At 55.0% G+C, this 21750-nt stretch overlaps 2 long non-coding RNA genes across 5 annotated transcripts in view; one reads left to right on the top strand and one right to left on the bottom strand.

The window, feature by feature from the left end:
- The first annotated feature begins 1107 nt into the window (after positions 1-1107).
- Positions 1108-21750, top strand: part of LOC123382411 — a 70999-nt gene continuing 50356 nt past the window's right edge. For all 4 annotated transcript variants that reach the window (XR_006590720.1, XR_006590728.1, XR_006590726.1 and 1 more), the window contains exons 1-2: positions 1108-1715; positions 3674-3739. This is a non-coding gene — a long non-coding RNA (uncharacterized LOC123382411). The remainder of the gene's footprint in view (positions 1716-3673; positions 3740-21750) is intronic.
- Positions 15332-16234, bottom strand: LOC109494571. Its single transcript, XR_002149473.3, has 2 exons — positions 16136-16234; positions 15332-15705 (listed from the first exon to the last, which is right to left on the bottom strand). It is a non-coding gene; the product is annotated as an uncharacterized LOC109494571 (long non-coding RNA).

The raw sequence follows: 21750 nt of genomic DNA, 5'->3' as shown, positions 1-21750 counted from the left end.
CAACGGACAAATGGATAAATAACACGTAGAGTCATACAACGGAATAGTATTCAGTCTTAAAAAGGAAGGAAATTCTGACACATGCTGTGACATATACGAGCCTTGACGACATCATGCCGAAGGCAAAAAGCCAGTCACTGAAAGACAAATACTGTCTGATTCCACTTATACGAGGTCACGGAAGTATATTCACATTCATAGAAACAGAAAGTAGAATGGTGGCTGCTGGGAGTGGGAGGATGGTGGGGAGAGAGGCGCACGGGGACCTGTTGTTCCGTGGGTAGTGAATTTCAGTTTTGCAAGATGAGAAGGATGGAAACCTTTTTCAAGATGAAGAGGTCGGTTTCACAACAGCGCAGATATGCTTAACCCGACTGAGCGGTACATGTGAAAAGGGTTAAGCTGATGTTTTATGGTCTATGTTTTTTAGCACTTGAAAATTTTTGGGGGGGCGCCTGGGTGGCTCAGTGGGTTAAGCGTCCGTCTTTGGCTCGGGTCATGATCTCACAGTCCATGAGTTCGAGCCCTGCGTGGGGCTCTGTGCTGACAGCTCAGAGCCTGGAGCCTGGAGCCTGCTTCGGATTCTGGGTCGGGAGACTCAGACTCTCTCTGTTCCTCCCCTGCTCATGCTCTGTCTCTCTCTGTCTCAAAAATAAATAAAAACATTAAAAAAATAATGTTTTTTTTTGGGGGGGGGAAGAAAGGAAGAACATTCTGACCCAGGCTACAGCTTAGACGAACGTTGAGAACAATATGCTGAGTGAAATGAGCCAGTCACAAAAACCAAATACTATATGATTCTATTTGTATGAGGTCCCTAGAGTGGTCACCTCCACAGAGACAGAAGGAGGACCGGTTGGGGAGTCAGTGTGTAATGGGGACAGAGTTTCAGTTTGGGAAGATGAACAAGTTCTGTGGATGGACGGTGGGTTGCACGACAGTGTGAATGTCCTTAATGCCACGGAGCTGGACACTTAAAGATAGTTGGGGTGGTACAAAAAAAAAAAAAAAAAAGGTTGGGGTGGTAAATCTTAGACTATGGGTATTTCACCGCATTTAACAAATAAAATCTAGGGGGCGCCTGGTGGCTCAGTCGGTTAAGCGTCCGACTCGTGATACTGGCTCAGGTCATGATCTTATGGGTTCGTGGGTTCAAGCCCCGTGTCAGGCTCTGCACTGGCCGGCGCGGTGCCACCAACTCGAGTTTGCCCCTCCCCAAGTCGTGCATGTGCGCGCTCTCGCTCGAAATAAAGAAATCAGCTGAAAAATAAATCAAGTCCAGGAAGAGAAGGTAAGATAGGGCTGCCGCTGGACCCACCAACCCAACGGGCCTGCCAGGGGTCAGGAATCTGGGACAGGCCCCCCAGTGAGTCAATACCAATTATACTTGGAAGCCTTTTACGTTTCGGTCCCTCCCTGGACCTTCCCGCCTAGCCCCGGACACCCAGCTGCCCCCTGGGCCTCACTCGGGGGTGCTACAACGGTCACTGGGGCCAGTCACCACCATTCTCGCTTTCCCGCCCGGCACAAGGAAAGAAACCACTGCCCCACCCACTTGTGTGGCCATGTGACTTGCTTTGGCCAATGAAATGTGAGCAGCTGGCTATGACCCGTGTCACTTCCGGGCGGAAGCTTTAGAAGCCGGTGCGCCGCGCTGATTTCTTTTCCTTCTGCTACAGCAACCTGCCGGGTGCCGTGCGGTGGCCGAGTGGGAAGTAAGATCTGTGATTTGTTTTTTAAAGTGTATTTTTCTTGTGGGAGAGAGAGGTTACACGTGCGCGGCGGGGGGAAGAACAGAGAGAGCGGGAGAGAGGATCCCAGGCAGGCGCCGTGCCGTCAGCACAGAGCACGACGTGGGGCTGGATCTCACAACCGTGGGATCATGACTTGAGCCGAAATCAAGAGTCCCACGCTTAACCGACTGAGCCACCCAGGCACCCCCCAATCTCTGATGTTTTAAGCCCCTAGGATCTGGGGCTCGCTTGTTACCGCAATGGAACCGAGCCTGCCCTGATTCTGAGGCGGCAGCCGACATCTGAGTCCCTTCCTGGGTATGCTGATGGGGTTCTTCTGTGAACCCCAGGGCTGGACCTCCGGTAAGAAGTGAAGCACTCACCTCAGAAAGCAAAACTTAAGGGGGTGCCAAAGAACTCAAACAGTCAACATGAAGACTGTTCTGGGGCACCTGGGTGGCTCAGTCGGTTAAGTGTCTGACTTTGGTTCAGGTCATGTTCTCATGGTTAATGGGTTAGGACCCTGCGTCAGGCTCTGAGCTGACAGCTCAGAGCCTGGAGCCTGCTGCAGATTCTGTGTTTCCCTCTCTCTTTGCCCTTCCCCTGCTCTCTCTCTCTCTCTCTCTCTCTCTCTCTCTCAAAAATAAAACATTAAAAAAATTTTAAAAGATGAATACCGTTCTAATGCACTGTTTTAAATAATCAAAATTAATGCAAAATATCCATGATAAAATAAAATAGGAACATTTCAAGTGAAGATAGGATCAGTCACAGTGATGTGCTGAGACCTACGGGAGCCTGAGGCAAAGGGAAAAATCAATGTATGCCTCACTCACCTTACTCTAGTCCCCCGCTCCCCCCCCTCCCCCCTGTAAACACCCATGATGTTTTGCTCCAGGGCTTTCTATGGCCCCTGTGGATGCAGGTCGGAACTGGGAGGGAACTGACATCCTGGGACCAAACCTCCACCAGTTTCGGCGGGTCAGTACCCCCAGCTCCCTCACCTCTCTTGTGGGATAATGGAGGTGCATGTCCTACACAGTCTCTCAGAGGTCCCTGGAGGGTGGGGTGGGGCGGGGCTGAGTCCCGGTGTCTGCAGAAGTAATGTACACATTCAAGGCCTCTGTATTTGCTGCCTGCCCCTCCCCACCTCACTTCCCAGCTTCTCCACTCCTGCTTTCTAGGATCCGCTTCTCATAAAGTACCTGCACTCAGATCCTTGTCTCAGGCTCTGCAATTGAGGGAGGCCCACCCAAGGCAAATGTCTGTTACAATTTTTTTCAACACGGCCAACACTGTAGCTCCTGATTTGCCTCCTGACCTCTGGCCAAACCTGCTGGGCTAGTGATTTACTGCCGTGTAACAAATTTTACTCCAAATGTGGGGGCTTAAAACAACAGCAAACCATAGATGTGCGTCAGGACTGGGGTCTGGATTCTCTGGGTTCTTTGCTTCAGGGTCCCTCACAAGCTGCCATCCAAGACTCCCCAAGGGGGAAGTCTCAGCCTTGTGTGACCTAATCTTGAAAGTGACATCCCATCACCTTTGTCTTACTCTGTTGTTACAAATGGGTCACAAGGTCCTGCCCACAGTCAAGGGGAGGGGATTACACGGGGTGCAGACACCAGGAGACGGGGATCATGGGGTCATCTTGGAGGCTGTCCCTTCTTAGCGTATGGCTCCACCACCAGCTCAGCTGTTCAGGCTGCAACTGGGGGTACCCTCACAAGCTCTTCTCTTTCTGCAATCCTGTCCACAAGGCCCTCTACCCTGGCTCCAGATGGTCAACTCTGATCTCACCTCCTTCCTTCCCCCTGGGCTGGCCATGTTGGCTTTCTTCCTATTCTTGGAAGCCCAGTCCTACCACAGGCCCTTTGCACTTCTTGTTCCCTCTGCCTGGAATTCTCTGCCCTCAGACATTGGCATGGCTTCTCTTCCAGGGTCTCTCACCAGACTGCCATCCAGGTGGCAGCTAGGGCTGTGGTCTCATCTGAAGGCTCCATCAGGTAAGGATGCCCTTCCTTCTGGCCTTACTTTCAACATGAAATCCTTAAAGATGCATTCCTGGCCCACCGTAACATTTAGCCCTGCTCACTAGAGTTAACTCTGCGGGTTTGGGGTGCTTGAATCCTGTACGTTCTGTGTGCAGGACTGGCCCTTGCTCTGCTCCTGGACGGGCATCTTTCAGCCCCCGGAGTGTCCTGCCTGATAGGAGTGTCTGTATACCTAGGACCTTAGCCATACCAGATGGTCCATGGTCACAATATGATTTATGGTGACGGCCTTGGGCCACCAATGCGGCATCAGCTTGACCTCCAGAGTGACTGGAGTCTGAGGTCAGCCATATGAGTGGTCAGCCTGCCTATGTGACCGACTTCCAGAAAAACCCCAGACACCAAGGCGAGCTTCCCCGGTTGTCGGTACTCTGCGTGTGCCGCAGAGAATCAAAGGCTGTCTGCGTGACTCCACGGGGAGGGGACACCTGGGAGCTCGTGCCTGGTCTCTCCTGGATCCTGCCCTGTGCACCTTGATCCCTTGATTTTAAGTGCATCCTTTCCCTGTAATAAACTGTGACTGTATCTGCTTTGCTGAGTTCCGGGAATCCTAGGGAATCGTTCGCCCTGAGGGTGGTCCTGGGGACCCCTGGCCCAAGCCCTCAGGATCTTTATCGCCCTTGTCACTACTAAATGGTATGTTCTTGCTTGTTTGGTATTTCCTGTCTGTCTCCTCTGAGATTGAGGGCTCCAGAAGGCCAGGACCTTGTCGGTCATTCTCATGAGAGGCTAAAGAGCAGGGCGGTCAGGGGTCTGGTCCTGGCTACTTTCTGGCAGTGTGGCCCTGGGTAACCAGTTAACCCTCTCCATGCTCCAGTCTTCTTGTCTGTAAAGAGAGAACAGAAGCACTCATTCCTCCTTGGGAGGTGGGCGGACAGGATTTATTAATGCCTACAAAGTTCTTGATAAGTAGTAGCTTCTAAGCACTGGTCACTGTGTCTCCCAGTAGCCTGACCAAGGTCGGGCAGGTCAGTGCTCATAAAGGGCAAATGAATTCGGGAGGCCCTTCCGAGGCCTCTGACATAGGGAGGCACGCGGGGACCAGAGACGGCCCAGATGGTGGGGAGGAGGAGGGGCTCAGAGGCCAGAGGATGGGAGAGGTGCCAGGGAGGGTCAGATGCCCACCCTCTAGCTCCGGCCACACGCAGGCCCTGCCTGCCTGGGGGGCACTGCCTGGGGAGCCGGACCCACTGTGGCAACCAGGGAGGGGGCCCGTGGGAGTGGCAGGCTGGGTAGGGAGGGAGAGGGTGGGAAAAACCGAATCCCCTGGTCAGGGCTCCCAGGAGGAAGTGTGTGGGAGGTCTGGGGGGGTCAGGGCAGCTGGAACCGGGGCCGTGGGCGGGCGCCGGCTGGGCCCCAAGGGAAGTCTGTGCTGGGCGGCCGCCGGGCTGGCCTGGCTCGGGAGGAGGCCTCCCTGCTGCTGGACACCCTGGAGACGCTGCCAGATGCGGCCCTGGCCCCCCAGGAGGAATGTGCCCCCCTCGCCACCCCCTGCCTCTAGACTCTTCCACATAAGGCTTTCAGGGGGTGCTCATGCCATATGAGTTCAGGACAAAGGAATCAGAAGCACATGGGCTGGATTCCCCAGGGAGGACAAGTTCTGGAAACGAAGACTGAAAGGAAGAGCCAGAGGGGTCCTGGGATCGGACTCGGGACGCAGGGGGCGGGGATGCCTGGCTCGGAGCAGCCTCCGCCCCACGTGGTGCCCCCCTCGCTGGGCTCTCAAGTCACAGCCAAGCCTTCGCCACCACGGGGGCCAGGCGTGCGGCCTGGGTGCCTTCCTCTCTCTGTCTCAGCCTCCCTTTCTTTCCCTGGTGGCCCAGATGCTCAGCTCAAGTTACTGGGAGTTATCCACGTCTCTGTCTCTGTCCCCCTCTCTCTGTCCCTCTCTCCTGCACCAGCAAACCCTGAGGGCTCTACTTTTTATTTTGAGAGAGAGAGAGAGAGAGAGCAAGCTGGGGAGGGGCAGAGAGAGGGAGACAGAATCCCAAAGTGGGGCTCGAACTCACAAACCGTGGGACTGCGAGATCATGACCTGAGCTGAAGTCAAGAGTCCAGATGCTCAAAAGACGGAGCCACCCAGGCGCCCCCTGAGGGCTCTGCTTTCAAAATCTAGCCAGAATCCACCTGCCTTCCACTGCCTCCAGGGCTGGGCCTGGATGGCCCCATCATCTCCCACTGGGATCAGTGCAGTCACCTCTGCCCTGGTCCTCCCACTCCCACGCTCAGCCCCACAGCTGTTCCCCCAGCAGTGGCCAGAAGGCGCCCTGGAACACCTGAGTCGGGTCCCATCCCTTCCCTGGTCAGGAAGCCTCTGTGGCTCCCATCTCACTGAGAGCCAAAGTCAGAGTCCTCCCCATGACCCGAAAGGCTCTGCCCATTCCCCTCCCTGCCCTCCCCTCCTCCTCTCCTCCTCACTATTCCCTCTAGCCCAGTGGCTTCCTCGCTGTTCCCACTGTTCCCGGCATGCTCCCACCCCAGGGCCTTTGCACTTGCAGTTTCCCCTGCTTGCTGCCCTCCTTCCCTAGATCTCCACATGGCTCTCTCCTCGCTTCCTTCAGGTATTGGCTCAGACATCACCTCCGCAGAGAGCCTCCCCTGACCCCCAACTTAAAACTGCACTTGCCCAGTACCTGAGCCCCCCAGGCACCCTCCTTAGCATAGAATTTGCCCATCGTATGCATACAGTTCAATGATTTCTAGTACATTTTGCTGACTTGTGCAACCATCACCACAAACCAGTGTCTGAGAACACTTCTGTCACCCCAGAGTCCCCTCGTCCCCCTTGCAATCTCTCTCCACTCTCCTCCCCGGCCTCTCGTCTGCTTTCTCTCCCTATGGCTTTGTCTTTTCTAGAAATGCCACACAAACGGAATCATACACTTTGTAGTATTTTGTGCCTGGCTTTTTGTATGCGGTCTGTTTCTGAGGCTCATCCACGTTGCCGCAATTATCAAAAGGCTGTTCTTTCTCGTCGATGAGCAATATTCCATTAGACGGATGGACCATACTTTGTTTCTCCATCCCTCTGGTGACGGACATTCAGGTCGTTCCCACCTCTTAGTTGTCGTGAATAATGCTGCTGTGAACACTCACGTCCACGTATGCTTTCATTTCTGGATCCTGTGGTCAATGTGTGTTTAACTTTTTAAGAAACTGTCAGATTGACCCGTATTTGCCATCCAGATGTGCTGTTTGCCAAAGTATCTGCTCAAATCCTTTGCTCATTTTCAAACTGGGACTCGGGCTTCTTTTTCTTTAGCGCAGGCAGGGGAGGGACAGAGAGAGAGGGAGAGAGGATCGCAAGCAGGCTCCGAGCTGCCCGCGCCGAGCCCGAGGCAGGCCTTGAACCCGGGAACTGTGAGATCATGACCTGAGCCAAAACCAACAGTCAGACACGTAGAGCCACCCAGGTGCCCCGGGGACTCTGGTTCTCTTACTGAGTTTTAAAACAATTCTTTTTCAACTGTTTGTTGCTGGTATGGAGAAATAGAATTTATTTTTGCACACAGACCTTGTGTCCAGGAGCCTCGCTAAATTCACTTAACCCCATTAGTTCATCAGTAGATTTCGTTATATCCGCCAGTTACTAACTGCGTCACTCACAAATGGTGAAGATTTTATTTATTACGTTTCGATCTGTACATGTTCTCTGGTCTTTTCTTTCTTTGTTGCCCCGCCTGGGAAGCTCTAGTGTGATGTTGAAAGAAGTGGTGACAACAGCGATTCTTTTCTTGTCCTGATCTCCAGGGGAAATCTTTCGCTATTTCACAACCAAGTTTTACATGTGCTGTGGTCTTCCCCCTTTTTCTTTTCTTTTCTTTTTTCTTTTCTTTTCCCTTTTTTTTCTCTTTTTTCTTCTCTTTTTTCTCCTTTTCTTTTCTCTTTTCTTTTTTTTCTTTTTCTCTTCTTTTTTCTTCTTTTCTCTTTTTTCTTTTTCTTTTCTTTTCTCTTTCTTTTTTCTTTTTTTTTTTGTTTTTCTTTTTTTTTTCAACGTTTATTTATTTTTGGGACAGAGAGAGACAGAGCATGAACGGGGGAGGGGCAGAGAGAGAGGGAGACAGAATCGGAAACAGGCTCCAGGCTCTGAGCCATCAGCCCAGAGCCCGACGCGGGGCCTGAACTCATAAGTTGCGAGATCGTGACCTGAGCCGAAGTCAGCGGCCCAACTGACTGAGCCACCAAGGCGCCCCTCTTTTCTTTCCTTCCTTTTTTTCTTTCCTTCCTTTTTTCTTTCTTTCTTTCTTTCTTTCTTTCTTTCTTTCTTTCTTTCTTTCTTTCTTTCTTTCTTTCTTTCTCTTTTCTTTCTTTCATTCTTCTCTCCTTCCTTCTGTCCTCTCCCTCTCTTTCTTTCCTTCTTTCTTTCTTTTCCTTCTCTCTTTTCTTTTTGTAGGTGCCACATCAAAGTTTAGAAGTTCCTTTCTATTTCTACCTTGGTTAGAGTCTTAAACACGAATGAACACTAAATCTTAGTGTTGGGTTTGAGAACTCTTTATATACTCTGGATACAAGCCCCTCACCAGAGGTACGATCTGCACGTATTTCCCCCAAGGCTGCGGGTTTTCTTTTCATTTTCCTTAAGTCTTCTGAAGTGCACAAGTCTTCATTTTGACGAGTCCAATTTACGAACGTTCTGTTTCACGGAGCGTGCTTTTGGTGATAGAGCAAAGGGATCTTTGCCTAAGCCAAGGTCGCAAAGATTTCTTTGCATGTTTCTCTCCCAGAGGTTTTATCGCCTCGGGTTTTACATTTAGGTCTACAGCCTATTTAGAGTTACTTTTTGTGTAGGACGCAAAGCAGGACCCAGGTCGCTGTTCTGTTCTCTTCTTGCAAGTGTCTGTCCTATTCTTGATGGGGGGGGGGGGGGCTATTCCTGTTTTAACATTGGCTCCCAGCTCCCCTGCCTATACTTCTCCCACCAGGGCCAGGCCAGGCCGCTGGAGAGAGAGCCACAGCAGTATGCCCAAACAGGATGTTGCCCAACTCTCTCAGGGCTGAAATCCAACCTCTAGGGCCCTTATCAGTACGTCCATCACCAGCTCTGAACCCAGCCCGACCACGGGGCCTGCCACCCCACCCTTGCCCCTTCCAGTAACTTGGGGCTTGTGCAGGAGCCTTGATATCCAAACAGAGCAAGGTGTCAGCGGGGCCAACAGACCCCTGTGCCTTCCTGGAGGGGGCAGCTCCTGTCTCCTCGGCCTTCCCCTCCCAGGTCGGCCTCTGGGTGACCCAGCTTCCTTCCTTTCCCAAACCTCAGGCTGGGTCGTGCCTCCGGTGCCCCCAGCTACACCTGTTGTCCCCAGCACGAAGAGGGCAAAAAGCAAACATGTCTAGCAGCCATGCCGAAGCATGTCCTGGATCGGGGTGTTGTGGGGGGTTCCCTGCCTCGTGGGGAGGGGAACTCCCAGTGGCCTGTCCTCCTGGGCAGACCTGCGGAGGCCATGCGGGATAGAGACCCAGCCTTTGGTGAAAGACTAGCTCACGATGAAGACAAGGCCAGTCGTTTACACATAAAATCTGTGTGTGTGTGTGTGTGTGTGTGTGTGTGTGTGTGTGTGTGTGTGTGAGGGCCACCTTGTTGGGCTGACCATCATTCTTCCTGTGGGCACCTGAGTCAGGTCAGGTCCTGTCCCTCCTCTGCTCAGAATCCTCTGCGACTCCCACCTTCCTCAGGGTAAAACCCCAAATCCTCTCGAGGCCCACAAGGCCCTGCATGCTTGGTCCCGTTGCCTCCCACCCTCCCTCCAGCTGCACAGGCCTCCTTGCTGTTCCCCAAACACATGGGGCATGCTCCTGCCTCAGGATCTCCTCCTGGGCTGTTCCCTCTGTCTGGAACACCCTTTCCCAGATATTTTCACTCCTTCTGCCTCTTGTCTTTGCTAAGATACCACCTCCTATTAAAGTCTCAGATCCTTTCCCCGCAGCCCCTGCCCTTTTTTTCTGCTTTAATTTTCCCCGCAGCACACATCCCCTTGGGTTGGCGCTGTAATTCACGTATTTACCTGGAGTGTCAGCCTCACAAGGGCAGGGGCTCTTCTGCCTTGTTCACTGCTGTATCCCCAGCACCCAGACCAGGGCCAGGAACACAGCAGGTGATCAGTAAACGTTTGTGGAATCAATGCTTTCCTTCCCCTCTGCCAGTCTGGTGGGGCTGGACCCACCCCCAGCAGCAGGAGTGATCACCTGTCTGGGGCCTGGCCAGTGAGCACATTCCATCCTTTCTGGCCACAGTGATTGGTTTCCTGAATGACATGTGACCCAGAGTCTGTCCAATGAGAGGTAGCCACCAGAGTTTTGCTAGCACTCTTGGCCAAGGGGCTTCTCTTTTTTCCCCGGAGTTTTGTGGCTGATCAAATAGAAGCCAGGGATTGCTAGGGCCATTTTATCCCCGTGGGAAATCGTTGCCTGAGAGTGAAGCTCCCCAGAGGAAAGCTTAGTTGACAGGGGGACCTTACTTTGCTTGAGAGCCTGGATCCAGCTATTCCTGAAGCCAGCATTCCTTAGACTTTTCAGTTACATGAAGAAATAAATTCTTGTCTTAAGCCAGTTTGGGTTTGGATTTTTCCTGGCAACTGAAATACTCCTGTTCAATTCTTTCCTTCCTTCCTAATTTCCTTCTCTCCTTCCATCCTTCTCTCCCTCTTCTCCCTCTTTCTCTTCCCCTCCCTCCCTGTCTTCCTCTCTCACCCACCCCCCCTTCCTACACGTCCTCCTTCCCTCCCTTTTGCCACCCTTCTGTCTCTAATTTAATTCTTATTCCGTCCTGGCCTCAACCCCACCCTGACAACACAGCCGAGTCAAAACTCTTCAACTTTCCTCCAAGCAGCCCTCCTGCCTGGCTCCTTCTCCTTACCTCCCCAGGCTACTCCTCCCCCATCCCATGCAGGGGCTCTGCCAAATGGGGCTGTGAGTCCTGGCGCCCCCACCAGAAGGCCATGTGCCCTTGGTAAGTGCCTTCACCTCTTCCGTGAAACAGTGGCCTAACCGCCTGACCACCGGTCCCAGGTGGGCCTTCTCTCTAGCCTGTTCTGACCGACTGGGCCTCGGAGCCTCCCTTGCCTGCTCTGGTCCAGCTCACCAGTCCTCGAGCTTTTCTCAGAATCCCCTGGGTCTATCCTGTGACCTGCAGAAAGTCCTAGTGCATCTGGGGCCACCACAGTCAGCGGCCAGGACTCTGAGGGGACCACAGATATCAGGCCCATTTTACAGATGAGGAAACTGAGACTCCAAACAGGCCCCCTAGGCCTGGAGCCGTCAGCTCCAGCTTCTCCAGGAACAGCAGAGCTCTGGGTAGGACAGAATCTTAGGAGCCCTGGACCCACGGGGGATCACTTAGGGCCCTTAAGACCAGCCCTCAGCCTCCTCCTCTAGGAAGTCCTCCCGGCTTTTTCTGGTCAGGGCCTTCCCTTCTCTGAATTCAGCTCTTGCCTGGGTCGGGCTCGGCAAGTGGGCTCTTTGAGGGCAGACTGGTGGTTTCTGGTTTTCCCAACTCTGCCCAGCTCACCACACACTTCCATACAGACAAACTGAGAAGATCCAAAGTGGGGGCTGGAGGGACGAGAGTGGTGGAGGGACTGGGGGGCTGGCAGCTTCTGGGAGGGGAAATATTTTGGTTCTCAGAAGGCTCGAGAATTGCCTGATTCCCAACAGATTAGGGGTAATTAACCCTTCGAAAGGCAGTAATTAAGTCTGTGCCTCTGAAACCATAATTAGAGGCTCCAGGAGGCTCCGCCCCCTCCCCAAGAGACAGGCAGTCCCAAAGCGGAAACCAGCCAGGACTGGGGGACGGGGGACGGAACCTGTTCCCCTCATGGTGCTGAGTGAGCCCCACAGCTTCCGTCATGGCACCCAAGGCAGGGATCCGGGGAATGGCATTCGCGGAACCCCAGCTTTTCCATGCACAGTCATTTTGGGGGTTGTCTGGCAACACGGGGGGGGGCACTTTGCTCTTGGAGGGCACGAAGGCAGGGGAACTGGGCTCAGCTGGGATCTGGGGCGTGGGACTGGTGACAACCCTTGAGAACTTTGGTCCTGGTTGAGGGGAGCTGAAACAGAGACCCCAGCCTCAAAAGGGGTTGAGGATGCCAGGGACACAGGGATGGGACAGTCTGGGGGCTCCGAGAGGACAGAGGATGCCCTCTAGTGGGGGTGCTCACCTCATCCAAGGGGGCACTGGCACCAGGGGGCAGGCTGGCTCTGTGGTTCCTGGGTCTCCCGTTCAAGCGGCCGGGGGGCGAGGTGGGGGCTTTGCCAGAAGCACCGACCCCCTACCCTTGTGCCCATGAATGCCTGGCACGGGGCAGCTGGCATAAAAAAAATCCTGAAACATACTGGGCCACGTTTTGCCCTTATCCCAACAATCTAGCCCCTCGCATCCCCCAAGGAGACGTTTGAAGGCAACTTTGGGTCCCCCCCCCCGCCAAGGCCTAGGCCACTCACCGAGCCCCATTTCTGTCCTCTGCACATGCCCCTTGGTGGTGTGACTGGAATGACTGTCATCAGAGGCAAAAGCCCAGGGGAGTGAGATGTGGTGTGGGGATGGGGCTTTTCTCTGCGGGGGCCACCTGGTTCTGGGCTGGCATTGTGGGTGGGGAGGGGGGTGGCTGGAGGGGATCCGCGTGGAGATGCTTGGTGAAGGATGGCTTTCGGCTCAGAGTGAGATTTATTCTTCTCCACTCAGTAGAGTGGGGGCAGATTTGCTTCCAAAAGGGACCCTGCCCTCCTTCCCCACCTGTCCCTCTCTGCTCTGGCCACCCTGACATCCTTTCTTGTCCAATACCCCGAACTCCTTGCTGTCCCAGGGTCTTTGCACTTACTGTGCCCTCCACTGGACGGCCTTGCCCCCCTGACTCGGCATGGCAGGGGCCATATCCCTCTCAGGCCTGCGTGCAAACATTGTGGCCTCAGAGAATCTCCTTGCTCACCTTATGCGGAGCGGACTCCCCTTCCTCAACCCCTAGTTCCATCCCTCTGTTTACTTCCTCCTTTAAAACACTTAACCAGCCGTGATCTTGTAAGTTGCTGTCCCCTTCCTCTTCTGTCTTTGCCGCTGACGGTTAAGCTCCAGAAGCGCAGGGAGGTTTCAAGTTCCGTCCCTTCTGTGTCCCTGAATGCCCGGACACAGTAGTAGGTGCTCAATAAATGTTTATTGGTGGTGGTGGGGTTGAAGCGTGGGAACAGCGCCTGGGTAAACGGTACGTAGAGGAGAATTCCATGGGCGGGGGCTGTTTCCAACGTTGCTCCGGGAGGGGCGGGGGCCGGGTTCCCTGGGTGGGGAGAAACCGAGAGGCGACCCACTTTCCCGGAGTCGCGCGCACCTCTCCTTGGTGACCCACAGGTGGCGCTCGCTCCCCGCGCTGCGGCGGCGGGAAGCAGAGGTGGGAAAATCCAAGCGGTGGGGGGGGGGGGGGGCGGGGGGAGGCACGTCCGGATTTAGCCCGCTCCCCTGTCCACCTCCTGGTGCCAGGCCCTGACCCCGAATTTGGACGCCAAGCCGTGGGACGCAGCACGGGTCCCAGCTCCTGGGGCCTGAGACGCACAGGGATGGTGTGCTGGGGGCGGGGGGGGGGGGGGGGGGGGGGCGGGGGCGGGAGTGAGGGCTCCCCCCTCCCCGCATTCTCCCGCTCCCCACAAAACTAGTTAAGCAGCCCCGCGCTTGGCAGAAGGTGGAGAGCAGAGGGCGCTTACGGACGTGTCCCTCCCGCCTTAATCCTGTATAGGCCGGAGCTGGGCAGGGGGCTGGGTCCTGAGCGGGGGCCGTTGAAGCACCCTCGTGCGGAATAGTGAGTGGGCGGACCCCTGCTTTACAGACGGGGGAAACTGAGGCTCAGGGAGGCTACATGGCTGGCCCAGGATCACAGAGCCAGAACCCGGTGAGGCAGGGGGTGGAGTCCCAAGGTTTGTCCGACTCGCGGGTCCGCTGGTGTAAAAAAAACGTTTAAACGTGGAGGTTTTAGTTACCCAAGGGCTGCAGGAATCCCTTGGGAAAGCTAAAGCCTTCCCTGAGCCTCCTCACCTCAGCCCCCGGGCGGCAGGCAGGGTCCCCTTGCAGCCTGCTTTTCCCGCCTTCACACACATGTGACATATCCTGCCGCCCGTGTCTGGATTTCTAGCTGGGTCACTGGGCATGCGCTTCCCCCCTCTGGGCCTCAGTTTCCTCATCTGTACAATGTGCCTAATTGTCATTGAACCATCTCGGGGCCGGGGGTCGGGGGTGGGAGGCTGGGCGGACTGCATGAGTTATTCCCACCAGAAGCAGTTGGAGTAGAACCTGGCGTGGGGCAGCGCCCCCCTGGCGGTCTACACATCCTTGTGGGGAACGTCCCAGGCTCGCACGTTCCCGCTGGTTCCCTGGTAGGAGGGCCTGGCGCACAGTGCGTCGGTGTGGTCTGAGGCCGCCTGCGGATCCCTGTGCGCGTCTGCATTGGGCGGCCGTGCGAGCCCTCAGCTCCTTCCGCGTGGGGCTCGGCGAGGCGGGCGGCCCACGGGGTTCCTGCGGGCCAGGGTTTCTCAGCCGCAGCCCTTGACGTTGCAGGCCGATCGGTCTCCGCGGGGTGGGGGCGGGGGGCTGTTCTGGGCCCTGTAGGGTTTTTAGCGGCCTCCCTGGCCTTGACTCCCGAGGTGCCAGCGGCCTCCCCTGACCTCAACTGCGACGACTAGACATGTCTGCACAACTCGTCAAACATCTAGCGCTGGGAACCTTCTGGCCAGCGTGCACGTGCACGCCGTGAGGCGGCCACAGTGTCGGTCTTGAACTTCCCAGCCTCCAGAACTGGGAGAGGCCCGTGTTTGTCGTCCCCAGGCCCACCCAGTCTGTGGCTGCGGCAGCCCGAGCGGACTAAAGCGGGAGGCCCTGGCAGGGAACTTGGGGAGGGGGAGAAGGAAGGAGACTGAGGGCCTCCGGGAGACCGTGTGGACCACGTGGGCCGTGCACCTGCCGGAAGAAGGAGTAGGGATATTTTTCCACCAGGTTCCTTCTGTCGTGGGCCGAGGGCTGCTCGGACGGGGGTGGGGGGGCACCCACGCCCGCGCTTGTGGCTTCTGGCCGTGTGCACTGCGGGGGTGGGGGTGGGGGGCAGGGCCCAGATGTGGCTGGGGCTCAGCAGCATCCGGACGGGAGGTGGGGGGGGGGGTGTCGCCGTCTTTCGTGTGGCTCTTGCCGGGGGGTCCTCCGGGCTGTCTGAGCTGGGCTCTGCCGGCCCACCCCGATCTCCGCAGCCGGCTGTGTGTGGATCTGGTGTGCCAGTGTGTGTTTATCTGCCGTGCGTGTGTTTGAGTCTGTATTTATCTGGCGCGAGTGTGCGCGTCTTTGTTTTCCCTTCTGCTCCGTCTCCGCAAACGTGGGGGAAACTTCTGTTTTTAATCAGGGGCCAGGGAACTGTCTCGTCGCCATGCTAGCAATGGTGTGATTAATTAGGCCGTTTGGAAGTGATCTTCATGAGCGTTCCCTGAGATTGGGCCTGAGGTGCCCTGCCCCCTCCTCGTGTGCCTGAAAAGGGAAACTGAGGCACGCGGGGGTGGGGGGGGTGCTGCGCGAGGCCTCTCTGTGGGCAGCCAGGGAAAGGAAGTTTTATATGCAAAGCATTTTACACGCATGAAAGCTTGATGGGTCCCCTCACACATTGAAGGAAACGAATTCCCATCCCGTGCATAGAGGAGGAAACTGAGGCACAGAGGCGGGACCCGGAGCTCGTGGGTCTCCAAGGCTGGTCTCCTTGTCCTTTCAAGTGGCAAGCAGCTTTTTGAAGCTGTCCAGGGCTGCTTGGACCTCACCCGTGTCTCAGTTTCCCCTTCCAGTCACTTCCCCTGCCCCACCAGCCAGCTTGTGCCAGTCTGAATAATCCATGTTTCTTGGCCGGGTGCCAGCGTTCTCATATTTTCCGTTCTCGGATGCTCCAGGCCCAGGGGCCTGGCTGGCTCTGTGAACACAGATATTAATTAGCATTAATTAATAACCCCTGAGGGGTGAGGGAGCTGCCTGTAAATCCCCAAGCTCCGAAGGGCCTAGAGGCTGACTTGGGTCCTTGGTGTGTGGCTGTTGGAGCCTGAGGTGGGCCCCGAGGTGGGCAAGGTCGGCTGTGCCCCGGCTGCGGGATCCCGGCATGCTCTGAGAGCGGGACCCATGGATTGTACCGCTTGTGCCCCCTTAACGGGTCAGGGCTGCTGCTCCCAGGCCCAAGCCCCAGAGGCAGGAGGCCCTGTGTGGCCCCATGGAGGCAGAGCAGCGCCTGGGCCGGAGGGGACCCTCACCCCGTCTGCCAGGGGCTGGAGTCCACGGTTCCCCGAAAGGCCGCACGTTCAGCTCACATCTGCACACCTACACTTTGTGCCCTTGGCCAAGTTACTTACCCTTGGTCTCCTCGTTCATGACATGAGTGTGATTTCCAACGGCTGATGGAAAAAATAAATGGCCGTGTGTGCATTTCATGGCAGGTGCACACTGTCACCATGGTTACGGAAGTCGTAGCCAGGAGCCACAGTTGTGACAAAAGGCCCCGGGGGCCAGCTCCACCGCTTACCAGCCGAGTGACCTGGAATTGGGATTCGGCGTACCTGGGTATCAGTCTCCACATCTGTCAAACGGGACCGACACGGTATGGACTTCACAGAATTGTGCGAAAGCTGAATAGGATAATGCCCCTAAAATGCTCAGGACAGGGCTGAACACGCTGTAAGGTCGTGACGAGTGGTGGCTGAAACGCGGAGAGAGGACGCCTCTGTGGCTGCGTTAGAGCGTGGGGGTGTGGGGTTGAGGGCGGGAGGCCAAGTCTGGTCACCTTAAGGGAATGATTAGTGCCGGGGCACTGGGGTGGGCTGACTTACGTCTCCACGAAAAATATGCTCAGGTCCTCACCTCTGGTACCTGGGAAGGTGACCTTATCTGGAAATAGGGTCTCTGTATAGGTATAGTTAGTTAAGTTAGAGGTAGGCCATCCTGGATTAGGGTGGGCCCTAAATCCAATACAACTGGTGTCCTGGTTGGAAGAACACGGGAGGGCACTTGGGTGGCTCAGTGGGTTAAGTGTCTGATTTCAGCTCAGGTCATGATCTCGCGGTGCGTGCGTTCGAGCCCCGCCTCGGGCTCTGCGCTGACGGCTCAGAGCCTGGAGCCTGCTTTGGATTCTGTGTCTCCCTCTCTCTCTCTCTCTGCCCCTCCCCCGCCTACACTCTGTCTCTCTCTGTCTCTCAAAATTGAATAAACGTTAAAAAAAATGTATTAAAAAGGAAAAAAAAAAAAAAAAGAGGAGACAGGAACACAGAGAAGGCCACGCGAAGACAGAGGCTGAGAGAGGAGAGATGTGGCCAGAGGCCAAGGAACACCCGGCCTGCAGCCCCTGGCCGGGAGGGAGGGAGGCCTGGGACCGATTCTCCCTCTGAGCCAGCCCGGCCCACGTCCGATTCCAGACTTCTGGCCTCCAGAACTGTGGGAGAATCGATTTCTCTTGTTTGCAGCCACCCGGTTTTATGGCGCTTTGCTTGGTCAGCCCTAAAATCCTACAGCAGGCATCTGTCCTGTTTTCCAAAGCTGCGTGGTGCCCCCGGCACCGTGGCTAAGATTTCCTCATCCTTTGTCCGTGGACCACGGGTCGTTTCCCGCTCCGCACGGTGGCCAACAAGCCTGCCGGAAACATCCCGGCTCCCACCTTCATGCCCGAGAGCAGCTTCTGCCGGAAAGGGAGCGGGTGGTAGAGGGCCGGTGCACTAAATGGGGCCAAGCGGCCCCCCAGAAGTGCCAGGAAGTTTACCACCCCCTCCGAAAGGGAGCACCCCAAGAGCCTGTTTCAAACGTGGGTCCAGCTGCCCAGGGAGGCTGCGGCCTGGTTAAAACGACCCTTTCGTTCTAGGGAAAGCTGCAGGAGTTTCGTAGCCCGTCCTTCGGGCCCTGAGCAGGGAAGAAACTCTCTCGGACTTCGTGAACCTCCAGAGGGGCCAGAGATCCGGGCATGGTGGATTCTGGTGGGAGGTGACCCCAGGAAGCACGGGAAGGGGAGAGAGGGGGAGGGAAGGGAGGGCTGTCGGGGAAGTTGTGCTCACAAGCGAGTCTCCACTGCTGACAGGTGGGGCTCAGTCCCCTGCTGGGGACTGGGGACACTGAGACACCAGAGTGAGCACACCCTCAGAGCTTTCCCACCAGGGGGCGAGGGAGCTGGGGCATTTATCCAGCACTCCCATCAGTCTCACCGGGCAAAGGCCGCTCCGACACTGCGTTTGCTCTCCAGAACTTTCCACTGGCCCTGGGAACGGTCCGGCTGTGGGGGTTGGGGGGGGCTAGCTGTTGGAGGAAGGGGGTCCGCTCCCAGGAGTGCCGTGCCGTGGGGATATGGGCGGATGCTGACATTCTGGGAGAGTGAAGGTAGGTGATAAACAGACCAAATAAATCACAGGGTGTACTCGGAGGGGTGTGTGTGGAAGGAAAAAGATGAGTTAGAGCGGCCAGGGGTAAGGTGACAGTGCAGTAGGTCAAGGTCCCTGACACCGAGCTCAGCACCCAGTAGGAGACTCATGAATAAACCATGCTAGTCTCTAGTGAAGAGAGGGAGGGAGGGTGGGAGGAGAGAGAGAGGAGAGAGAGTGAGGGAAAGGGGGGAGAGAGAGAGAGCGAGAAGACAGAGAAAGAGGGAGGAAGGAGAGAGAGAGGGAGGAGAGAGAAAGGGAGGGAGGAGAGAGAGGGAGGAGAGAGAGAAGGAGGGGGGAGGAATGAAGAGGAGAGGGGGGGAGGAATGAGAGAGGAGGAGAGAGAGAGGAGGAGAGAGAGGGAGGAGAGAGAGAGGGAGATATGGAGGCTGGCCGGTGTGGAAGGAACAGGCACCTGGGCAGGGTGGGGAGGGAGGGAGAGGCTGGTAATGATGCTGAAAAGTAATCGGCCCTTCTCTCTGGGAGGCAGCGAAACTCTAATTAGAATGAAAATGTGGTTTAATGAGGATGAAAACGGTAATTGTGCTGGGCAGCAGTCCCCACGGTGCCACTTTCCCAGGGGGCCCCTCTGGGCCTTGGAGGGGCTGGGGTAGGGATTTGGGTGAGGACAAGGAGGGTGGTTGGTGGGGCCTCAGTTCCCCCCCTCCCAGGGTCCACCCAGATGGTGCCAGGTAAAGACTGGTTCCAGGTACCCCAGGGCTCTGTGTTTCCATCCCACACCTAATCCTCAATAATTAGACAATAAACAGGGGCACCAGTGGTTTGAGGGTCCGACTCTTGACTTCAGCTCAGGTCATGATCTCAGGGTCGTGAGTTCAAGCCCCACATCCGGCTACATGCTGAGTGTGGAGCCTGCTTAAGATTCTCTCTCTCCCTAGGCCCCCCTCCCCTGCTTGCACTCTCTTTCTAAAATAAAAAGAAATAATAGTACAGCAAACAGTGACACTAAAACAGTGATATTGTTTACTGAGCACCTACTATGTGCCAGGCACCATTCCAACCCCTTTACAGAGGCTGACTCTTGTGATCATTCACATTATCCCCACTTTGCAGATAATAAAACTGGGCACAGAGAAGCCAGATATAAGAGTATATGAAGAAGTGGGTGAGGGGCGCCTGGGTGGCTCGGTCAGTTGGGCATCCGACTCTTAATCTGGCTCAGGTCACGATTTCATGGGTTTGTGGGTTTAAGCCCCTCATCAGGCTCCGCACTGAGGGTGCGGAGTCTGCTTGGGATTCTGTCTCTCTCCCTCTCTCGGGTCCTCCCCCACTCGTTTTCCCTCTCTCACTCAAAATAAATAAACTTTAGAAACAAAATAGGGGTGCCTGGGTGGCTCAGCCGGTTGAGCGTCCGACTTCGGCTCAGGTCATGGATCTCGAGGTCCGTGAGTTCAAGCCCCACATTGGGCTCTGGGCTGACCACTCAGAGCCTGGAGCCTGCTTGGGATTCTGTGTCTCCCTCTCTTTTTCTGCCCCTCCCCTGCTTGCACTCTGTCTCTCTCACTCTCTCTCCCAAAAATAAGTAAACATTAAAAATAAAATAAAATACACCGACACCTTGGTCCCACTCCCACCCAAATTGTCAAAAAAAAAAAAAAAAAGTGGGTGAGAAGAGTAGGCAGGCCCAAGGAGGCGGGGCCTTCTTTCCTTTATGTGGAGGGTGCTGGGGGCACCAAGGGGTTGCCAGCCATGGAGGCCGGGGACCCCTCCTGCCTGCCTGCCCCTCATACAGTCTCCCAGACCATGCTTGAGATGCCACTCAAACCTCTTCTGTCTGCCACTTCCGCTCTACTGTAGGAGGTGGGCGTGGCTTGGAGGAGGTGGGCGTGGCTGGACCGCCCCGGGTGGGACAGAATTCGCAACACCTCTGACTGAACCTGGAGGAAGAAGCCCAGTCAGTCATTGCAGTTGGGGCAGAAAGGTGGGGCTCCTGACTCCTAGGCTTGAACTTTCTTGCCATGGAAAGCTGAGGTGTTGTTCAAATGTCAGTTTGGATAAGACTGAGGTTTATAAGACCGCAGGGTCTCCCCTTTTGCTTCTGGAGGCACCAGTAAAACACAGCCTGCAGCAAAGACACGTCAGGACAAAAACATTCATTGAGGCCAGATGGGTAATCAAAACAGACCTGTGTGGCCTTCAAAGTGGTCCCAGGTCAAGTGGTCCTAGAGTAGATTCTTGGCCACGTATATGGCAGACAAAGCGCTAAGAACCTTAATATACAAAGAGCACTTATGAATCAATAGGAAAAAGACAAATATCCCACGGGTGAAATGGGCACAGGTCATAAATAAAAGGCTCACAGAAGAATAATACAAAGTCAACAAACCCCTTGCAAGGATGCACAATTTGACAATTTATCCGCTAAAGACTCATTTTTATTTGTCAAGCTTATCAGCATGTGTGAAGTTTGGGGGATGCACACCTGCGCACCCTTATGGGAGTGCAGAATGATACAACCCTCATGGAGGGCGGTCCAGATGTTTGTGTTAAACATTTAATTGTGTGAACTCTCCGACCCAGCAGGAGCTCCATTTCTGGGAACATGCAAAGATCTAAGTGTCATGCAGGCTGGTTAAGAGCCCCATAATCAGACGGCTGGGGTTCCAATCCTGGTGCTGCCATCTGTGAGCTGTGTGCTCTCAGGCACGTAAATTAATGCCACAGAGCCGCCATGTTCTCACCTGTACATTGGGCACATCGTGAGGACTCCATGAAATGCTCAGCGCCTCGCTGTTACTACACCGCGATGAAAACCCTTAAGGAAAGCTGGAAGACAAGGAAAGTGTCCGTCTCTACGAGGTTGATTAAATAAATAGCAGAAAATGAAAATGAGCAAACGTACATTCGTTGATATCGTGTGACCTCACACCTCACGCCTCAAACGAAATAACGGCCGTATATTTTTTTAAAATTATTTGTTAGTGTTTATTGTTGAGAGAGAGAGACACGCACAGAGTGTGAGCAGGGGAGGGGCAGAGAGAGAGGGAGACACAGAATAGGAAGCAGGCTCCAGGCTCCGAGCTGTCAGCACAGAGCCCGACGCGGGGCTGGAACCTACGAACTGCGAGATCGTGACCTGAGCCGAAGTCGGCGCCTAACCGACTGAGCCACCCAGGAGCCCCTATAATGGCTATCTATTTAACACGTAAATGTTGAATACAGATAAATGTGATATATGATATTCCAGGTTTACATAAGACATCTTTAAATTGAATGTAGGTGCTATAACAGATATGTGTGAAAATATCAATTGTTTGAACATTGTACAAATTTATTTTTTTTTTCATTTTTTTTTCAACGTTTATTTATTTTTTTTGGGACAGAGAGAGACAGAGCATGAACGGGGGAGGGGCAGAGAGAGAGGAAGACACAGAATCGGAAACAGGCTCCAGGCTCTGAGCCATCAGCCCAGAGCCTGACGCGGGGCTCGAACTCCCGGACCGCGAGATCGTGACCTGGCTGAAGTCGGACGCTTAACCGACTGCGCCACCCAGGTGCCCCTGAACATTGTACAAATTTAGATTTACTTCATATAAAACCTAAACACA

The sequence above is a fragment of the Felis catus genome, chromosome A2, assembly GCF_018350175.1.
Source record: "Felis catus isolate Fca126 chromosome A2, F.catus_Fca126_mat1.0, whole genome shotgun sequence".
Lineage (NCBI taxonomy): Eukaryota > Metazoa > Chordata > Mammalia > Carnivora > Felidae > Felis > Felis catus.
Note: the sequence above shows the minus strand (reverse complement) of the source record. Positions and strands in the feature narration are given on the sequence as shown.